Below are 10,210 nucleotides of genomic sequence, written 5' to 3' on the forward strand. Positions count from 1 at the left end.
CGGCTTTGAAGTAGACTTCTATCTACTCTTCTTCATAAGATGGTATGTGTTATATATTGCATGTGAATGTACATGTCAAGTTTGATTATACGTAGAATGACTTAGTATTGAATATTGAAGTTAGGGTTAGATGAGGGTTTTGACCTGTAAGTTGAAATGTTTAATACCCTTTTTGAATCCTAAAGCCTTCTCCTTCAATTGGACTAAATTATAGCATGGATATGATATAATGCTAGGTTTGGGATGTTGTTTATGTGTTGGAATCATGGTTAGTAGTATTAAATCTTAGTTGGTTTAGTCTAGTAATCTTGAAATCTTAATTTGGGTAAATTGACATAAATGCCCATGTTTCTAGACCAAGTTCCTATCTTAGGATTGGTTGTGGCTTACTTAACATATAGAAGTTGAACTAGATACCTTAACCTAGTTTGGGGTATAAGTTTCCTAAATATGGAAATTGAAGATTAGAAGTGGGATCGTTTGGCCCACCTTAGGCCAAGACTTGTGTAAGCATTTGTTGACTTATTTACGAATGTTAGGCATAGTTGAGACTAGTAAACCTTAGTGTAAGGTTACTTGGTGGTTTCATGAATAGTGATGGTATTTTCCCCGGATAATTACTAATGGATTATGGCCATGGTATTCCTAATAGAAATGATATTGGGCCTTTAGAGATGTTAATTCCTCTTACATATGATATTGGGATATTAGAGATGATATTTCCTCTTTGATGTGATATTGGCCTTTAGAGATGTTATTCCTCTTAGTTTTGATAATTGGCCTATAGATATGATATTCCTCATAGTCATAATATATGACCTATAGATACGTCTTAGTTTTGATAATTGGCCCATAGATGTGATATACCTCATAGTTATGACATATGCTTATTGATGCATTATGCCTCCTAAAAGTAAGATGCCTCTTATATATAAGATGATTATAGATATACTTCTTAGCTTATAGAGATGTTATGCCTCATGAATATGCTATGGCCTATATTTATGAGATGATTTATATATACATGGTTATTGATATGAGATCCAAATATGTATGTGAGTCTAAGGCCATGATTATGATGTTATGATTATTCTAGACACATTATTGGGCCAAAGGTTGTGTTATGATATTGGTTGGATATTCGGGGAGTATTTATCCTTGTAAGGGATAAGGTTGTAGTTTATGAAAATATATATATTTATATACACATCTCTCTAGTATGGGACGGGGGAAGATATAATTTAATGCTTATGGTTTCATTGATTTGGATACTGGTAAGGCATGCATAGATTTGGTATATTCATGATCATTATATCTATTAATAATGTGGTTCTATTTAAGTTATGATCTTACGACTATTATTCCTAAATAAGAGATTAAATCCCACTTTTCATCTTAAAAATAGATTTCTTTACAATAATAAATGCCTCACTAAATGAATGATTTATATACAGAAAAGAGGCTAATAATGATGTTTTAAAAAAATTGATCAAGACCAATTCTGGTCCATGATTTGACGCTATTATTTCCTCCAGTCGTGAGATATTCCAATCCTTTCTACACTGTTATAATAATTTAGTCCCGAGGATCACTCCGGGCAATGTATTTATGGATTTAAATTCTTTCTAGCCACAGCTTGAGTCTGTGCACCTATTATATATGTATGTATACACACACACATGGGTGTTGATGGTATTGATGATATTTATAACGGATTTAATTCTGAGTCTTGATGATATTTATGATCGGTTCAATTTCGAGTCCTGGTAATATTTATGACCATTTTAATTCCTAGTATTGATGATCTTTATAACTAGTTAAATTCCAAGTCTTGATGGTACATATTCCCAGTTTGATTCTGGAGGATGGTTATGATAGTGATGGTTATGGGAAGGAGTTTGTGAAATTTATTATATACCTTGCATTCATTCTTGCATCTGCATCACCTATCACCATTATGCACATATATCTATAAGCTGTTATGGGACGGCTGCATAGATATGGTTGATGAATATGCCTTGTGTTGTTGTATTCTGATTGAACCTTTTGAGCCAGGGGCGGTGGGGGTACGCATAGGCTCTTCTAGGTAATTTGTTATCTGGAATAGCCGGTTACTCATGTTGTTGTTGATATTGTTATTATCATTGTCATGGTCATCATTATGTTTATCTTATGATAGATTGGTCATTGATTTAGTATAGAGATTTAAGGTATGATCCTGTCTTCTTCTATCTTAGGATTTCATTATTATGCTTGATTAATTTATGATGAGATATATGGATTAGAACCCTAAGCATGTTAGTACTAAATCCAAATAGGATTATAATGGGATCTCAAAATAAAGATATGATGATCTAGGTTGTGCCTCCAAATGACCTTACACCTACATATATATATATATATATATATAATATATATATATATATATAAATCTATCTATATGTAGCTATGGTATTACTATATATCCCTTTCTTTTTTTGTTCATATTGTATATTCATTCCTCTGCTTTGTATATTGTTATTAAATTCTCATTCGTCCTTTATTTGTATATTGGACAGGAGATATACGGTATACTGTTAAGATTTTTTAGTATGGCTGGAGTAGGATAGTTCATCCTTAATACTTCCTTAGTCTTATTATGTTAGTCTCCTGGACATAAATAGGATAGGTTATCTTTATTATCTCATTGGTTGTCTTATATGGTTGTTTGGATATTTGGGTGTAGTTTTCCATTCTATTTATATGTTATATATATTTGCCTTATCTTTGGAGCTCAATCGGTAATTCCCCACAAGATACCACATGTTTGGTACTCATACTACACTTGTACAGCCTGCAAATCATAGTATGGGTTATCATTGTTGATATGTGCATGGAATGGAGAAGCCATGGTTTGGAGACTTAAAGTGAGCTTCTGACATTTGAAGTATTACTTATCTTTCTCTTATGTATTATACTGGTCTCTATGTTGTATTTGGATATAAGTTATATCGGTATAATTTATTTGTACTTTACTTTGTACTCTTGTTATATTAGCAGCTCTCGTACTGATACCACCAGGTCTTGGGACTATATTGTGTATTTGATTCTCTTATTTTAGATATTTTGCATTCTTTCTTTTATCTATTTGAGTAGTCCGTTACTAGTTGTTTTGAACTACGCTTTTTGCTTGTCTACTAGTGGGTTATAGTAGATGCCATCATGACCTAAGAAATTGGGTCATGACAATTTTACCTCTCTTCTTTGATGCAATATGGTATTTCTGAGGTGTGGGGATGATTGGTACAATTCCTAATGCCTTATGGTGTGATTTGTATGAGATTGTAGCTTTTGATGTTCTTAAAGGCTTATTAGTTTACTTATTTTTCATCTTTTTATTTGTGCGTTGGATTATAAAATGGACTACACCAGTAGATTCAGAATGTCAATTTTAGGTTGGTAACATGGTTGGTGTGGTTTTTTAGGTTTTATATCGCATTTCGACCCTCGGTTTGGAAAGTTGTGAAATTGGGTCTCGAAGGTCAATTTTTTTAAAACAACATTTTAAAAAATATATGATATCGCCATAGAGTCTAGAGCATCGGATTTAGTAGGGTAGCATAGCTCGTTTGCATACTAGGAATTTTGGATGAATCCCGAGGGGTTTGCAGAGACTTGGAATTCTCCAAGTCTCCAACTAGTGCTCCACTCAGAGGGTGCACAAGCTTAAGTGATGTTTTTGTCACTTAAGAAACTTGGTCTGATTTCCAAACTATCGCCTAAGCATCACCAGGCTCGCTTAAGCAATGGCTTGGTCGCTTAAACAATTGGCATGCCAAACTTCTGACGCCTAAGAAATAGCCCAGTTGCTTATATGATAAGAAGGGCTTTGTTTAATCGATGCCTGGTTTCTTAATCAATAGCCACCTCACTAACCTGGTGGTCACTTAGGTGATGTCTGGGTGGATTACACCCTTATTTTTTAGATTTTTCCACTATTTTCAAGACTTGAAGCTTGGGGTTTGAGTTTTGGGCATTTTCTTCCATTTCTTAAGCTTTGGTAAGATCCATATCACTATTTTAATCACTTTTTCTTTGATTTTTATCATTAAAACCTTGCTAAAAATGAATTCAAAAATAGAAATTGGGGATTTTGGCCAGGTGTAACACCGCGCATTTTTAGGCTAGAATTCAAACCGTCGTCTCTATGTTTAGAAACTCTAATTCCATGATTCTCATGTGAATATAAGTGTCATGATCTTTTACCTTGTGTATAAAGTGTTTTCGATGTGAATCATGTTCATAGGAAGCACTTAGAGCAAAGTCGAGTTGAGAACACTTTTATTGACTGAGTTTTTATATTCGATCCTACAAGGTTCTATTTTAAATGAGTGTATCTCCTAGAATATATTGATTTAAGTGTCCTACTATATATCAAATGAAATATCTTTGAGTCGTCTTTCCAATGCATCTGGTTTCGCCTTAATCCGACATTAGAGTGGAAAGTTACGATCATTTTTCCTCAACATCTCCACCTGTAAACAAGGTGACGACTTAGGTTGACAAGCCGTCAACTAAGTGATGAGTTGTCAACCTCATCGTTAGCCTTGACCAGAATATGATTTAATCCAGCTATAAGGTGACGACTTGGGTTGACAAGCGGTCAACCTCATCGTCACCCTGAAACAGAAAGGGTCCAAGTCCATCTATGGGTTGACAACTTAGTTGATTAGCCATAAACTAGTTGACAAGCTATCAACTAAGTCATCAACTTAAAAATTTTGCAATTTTTACTTAGTTTCCATAGGGGTATTTTGGTATTTTCCACACTCTAAAACTCTACCCCCACAACTTAAAACATGATAAGGCATTATTTTACCCCCCCCCCCCCCTTCAATCACAAACACATTATATCTTCTGCCACTCTCAAGAACAATAAGATTAGGGTTTCTTCCCAAGAACAAGAAATTCAAGTTTTCTTTCCTCAAGAATCCAAGAATTCAAGCTTCCAAGTTCAAGAAAATCTTCAATAAACATCAAGAATAGGGTTTCTTTCACAAGTTCATCATTTAAGTCCCAAGATTCAAGCTTTCTTCATAAGTCAAGAAAATTTAGGTATGTAGGTGTTCATCAATGGGTCTCTTTCACCCATTGAGCCCAAAAACCCTATTTTAAATTAAAAGAATGGTTATATTACTATTTTATAAAATCCTCCATGAAACTCATGAATTAATCTACGAACTTCCTATTAATTCAAGTACAAGCCATGTTTACATGTGTTTCCAAGTGAATTAAGTTATTTTATATTGTATATTTAAATCTCCATGTCATGTTCAATTGATTTCATGTCACAATCTCGAATTATGAATTTAAATATGTCAAGATATTGTTTTTACATGTTTTAACATATCCCTATGTTCAAGTTCATGATTCTCACATGTTAGATAAAATTTCTATATTTTGGGATCTTTGAACCATGATTACATAGTATAGTATTTCAAGTTTGATATTGTATTTTCTTTATAATCATTCAGTGCTGAGGGGTTATGAACACCAGATACCTAAATGTTTTACATAATTTCCATTTTTCAAGTAACAAGTCAGTCATAATTAGGATTTTATTCCTTTATTCAGATTATCATTTTAATAATGAACTTACTAGTTTTACTTCAAGTTAAATACATCAGTTTATATGTTCATGGTTACTCCAGATTATGTATGCACTGTTATTTCTAGAATACCATGACTTGAGCTTATCGGTTATCAGTTATCAGTGCATGCACTGGTTAGTATTTCAGTGTCTTTCAGTTGAGAGTAGGATTTAGCACCGAGTGGGAAGTGTGGGTATAGAACATCCTACTTCCCCATAAGCTATGTCCCATCGTAGATTTAGGGGGCTCGCCAGAGAGTGTTACCCCTTGCCTAATATGGCCCCAGTTTAATGATCACTCTAATTCAATTCAAGTTCTATTTCGATGGAAAGGATAAGATAGCGCTCCTCAACGTGGGTCGGATGTTGGACTCTATGATAGCTAGCATGGTTTTTGTTGGTTACATGATACCCCCCACACACACACACAGAGTTTCAGTCAGTAGTTAGTTTATCTCAGTTCAGGTTTACTTGACCAAATAATCAAATTTCAATAATTATTCAGTCAGTTTTACATATTATTCAGGTTATTCAGATCATGTCAGTACATGTGATACTTGGTCTTGCATTCTCAGTTTTACATGTTCATGTTTTTATGCTCAGTATACATACGGTATCCTTAGTTTAGTTTTACAGCATGTTCAGCTATACATGAGATTTACATACTGTATTCATGTTTTACCGCTTCCCAGCTTCAGTTTTAATTACCCTACAAAAGTAAAGATTTAAGAATCTAAGTGTAGTGATCCACCAACTTATCAAATTATGTGTGTTACTCATGTTTTAAGATACTTCAGATTTTAGTTTATTTCTGTCTCTTGGTGAGTCCACATGCACTTAGCATGTATTTTTAAGATTTTGTACGAAATTAATTTTACTTATTGCATTCACCCCCACTTACTCAGTAGATTCCAAAAGTATTAAACCATATATATATATATATATATATATGTGCTATATAGTCTCATAATGTAGGTACCAGTTGTAGCCTGCACATCATAATCAGGCAGTTTGCAGCTTCCAGCCAGCAGGTAATGAGTTTTCTTTTTTTGAGGACTCCAATCAATAGTATTTCATGTACTTTATTTTGATTATTCGTATGTATTGATTAATGGTAGTTGAAGGCATGTCCCATCTATCTATAGTCAGTATAGTAGAGGCTTCATAGATGGTTAGTCATAGTCATTCATGTAATTCAAGTTTCTTTCTTTAGTTTTATCATGATGTAAACTTTATCATTATTATACTTATTTATATTTCCTTATGATCATGTTTCTACTCAACAACTTTAGTTCTATACAAATTAAATCAGTTGCTCAAGCAGTATGCCAGTTCATGGGTTAGCTTGGGATCACTTGTGGTTCCAAGTATCGTGTTACAACTAGAGGGTAGTCTCGGGTCGTGACACCTGGAAGGCCTAAATTAATGATTCTTCAATTTGAATCCCAATTCAAAACTTTTTTCACTTGGGTTTTCTCCTATGGTTTCCTTCAATGAAGGAAAATATATTTTTGGAAAAAAATTTGGTTTTACACTTCTCTTTCATAAACCCATTTTGGGGGTCCGTTTTGACCCCGACCCAAAAATGAGCAATATGGGTATGGTTGACTTTCTTATGATAGGTAGATTTTATAATTGTATGTTTTAGTTGATTTCAGGTATTTTCTTGAGGTGTAAGCTTGAGTTGAAGGCTTATTTGTATCGATTTTCGGATTTGAGGTAGGTTATGGCTTAAATTCCATCAAATTGGATGGGTAGCAAATATTAGTACAAAAATCATGTTGTGGGTATGGGAACCAATTATGAAAATGATGTTGTTACTGTGTTGTGTCTATGTGGGGGACTGTATTATTGTTATTTAGTGGTTTTGAGACATTATCTATTATGTGTGACCGTGTGGGGTCTTATATGATGATATTAGACTAATAAATGAATAATTGGTTGTTACCCATGGTGGAAAATTGTCTAATTTGATAATTATGTGGTATTAAATATTTTATATCTCACTCAATTAGTATATCGATTATGTTGGACCATGAATGACTTGTTTATTGAGTGGATTTTGGCTCGCGCACTCGGTATATTAATTTGAATTAGAAATTCACATTTGGTTGGTTGTGAGCATGGCATCCCTATATCATATTCATTCATAAAACATTGGTACCATTGTGGAAATACTAGAAACACTGGAAACACTAGAAAACTGGTTTGTGACATCATTTTTAGACCCTATTTGAGATATGTGTTGAAGAGGAGTCGTGGATATTGGTATTGGTTATTGTATTGTATATGGTTTTACCAACCCCCTATTCGTCCTACCTGAGAGCATAGCTGAGTAGGTGTACACGGAGGTTGCGGGACAACCTCGTGCATTATATTATATCATCATCATATTCACTGCATTTCATATGTATATTGTGTTCTTTCAATATAGTATTATTATCTTTGATGTAATATCTGTCCATGTGTACGTTTTTCCATATCTGTAGGTGTTATATCTGTATACTTGTTGACAGCCCAAGCGCACACACAAGTTTACGTGGTCTTATCAAGTAGTAAAGTGGCCTTCAAGAAGACAAGTATCGATCCCACAGAGAATTAATTCAACAACAATGCTATTTTAGTTCAAGATTTAGATTCAGTTGATGCAAGCGTAACCAAAAAGAGAGTTTGGAAGTTATAAATTGTAGAAAATTAAACAATGTGTAAATAAAGATCTTGAAACAATCAATAAGATAAAACCCAGAGATAAAGCACTTTCGACAGTCATACTATGTTATTGAATTTCTTTCATCAACTTTCTTATCTTAGTTGTAGATTCGTAGGGTTAATTGTGTGATTATGTCTCTCGACCTCTAATCCTTTACCTAAGCTGAACCTTACAACTACATCATTGAGCGGAGATGTAATAGTCCACTTAAGTTCTTTAAGCTATCATCCTACGTGTGAATCAAGTAAGGTATGTAAGTGCATCCTTGTCCTAGACACTAATTCGAATTCCTTATTTCATAAAGAAATACAAAACATGCTTTGTTCATCTACATGTTCTATCCCCTATTCCCTCTCCCGAGATCAAAAGGCAGACAATTGATGTATTCTAAGGGTCGTGACTCCTTAAAATAGTTAAATCAAAGATGAACACACAAATCAATAATGATAAGCAAAATTAACAAACGTAATTCAAAGAAATAGCACTCATGTCTTTGGCTTTAACCCCGAAAAGGGACGTTTAGCTATGCATAATCATAATTGTAATCACAAATGGCTAATTAACAACTAAAAGCATGAATAAACAAAATTAAAATAATAAAAACCTAATTATGAAGTTGTAGCAGCCCTTTGCTCTCCAAAATATGTCCAAAGATATGAAAATACGTGATATAACATGTATTTATAGTATAGGAGTATGCCAAGTTCATGTTGGAGTTAGAAACTTTCAGTTATTAAGCCTAGGAGTGGGTGGGCCGTCGCGCTGGCTATAGCCCTACTCCAGGCAAGAATGGGCCTTAGTTTGAGCACCACTCCAGGAAATACTGCACCCTGGATATAGCCCCGCTCCAGGTGGGGTGGCGCCTCCAAATAACCTTGAGCCTCTGGAAGTTGCTCTCCGAATTTTGGTTAAGTGTTGAGTCTTCCCTCTTAGTCCCTTGCCTTGTGGTGTCTTTCCCATAGATTTACAGCCTTTTTAAAATCAAAATATCATCATATTCATCTCCCAAAGCATCCTACATAATAACACCCTACGAATTAGAAATTTAAACAGCACTACATCCATAACGATGAATCGAAACAAGAGCTAAGCTAGGCTAGTTCACATTGATCTTTCACTTATTGCTCCATCTGTAAACTCACTCAAATTGAACTTTTATCACTACCAACAAGTTATTCCACACATAATTTCACATTAAAACCATTTGGAACACATTAAACCTAATAAAATCCAACGAGACCAACTAGACAAGTACCTAGCTCAAGCTAGTAACACTAGTTTTCCGGGTTGAATTCTAAATAAATATTAGAAATACAAACTAGTTTGGAATTCATTTTGAATATCATAAACACATGATTTAACACTTGGATACACATTTATCTCATTATCAACCCATATAGCATACGACTCATCCTCAAAACAAGGCTAAAAAGGCAAGATAGTGACACTAGAATGCATAAATACACCCAATATCACCACCCCATACTTAAAGCCTTGTTCGTCCTCGAACAACTATTAACTAGAAACATCATGAGCTGGAGATTCTACACTTCTACTAAATGCAAGACACTCAAGCTAGCACTACAATGACTACACAAAATGCAAGTTTCTATACTAAGCATGTTACAAACACAATTAAAGCTTATGAACACTTTTCCAAAACATCCTAGACTCAAGAATTAACTCACCTAGTTGGAAAACTCATGATTATCATTCAATCAAGGACGTCATACAAATCACCCACATTCATCAAATATGTGCCCCTCATAACAAGAGAGTTAGCCCTAATCACTCATAATTACGCAATTCATAACATGGATACAAGAATCAAATTACACTCACTCTCACAAGGAATTCACAAGTTACACACA

The sequence above is a fragment of the Capsicum annuum genome, chromosome 4, assembly GCF_002878395.1.
Source record: "Capsicum annuum cultivar UCD-10X-F1 chromosome 4, UCD10Xv1.1, whole genome shotgun sequence".
Lineage (NCBI taxonomy): Eukaryota > Viridiplantae > Streptophyta > Magnoliopsida > Solanales > Solanaceae > Capsicum > Capsicum annuum.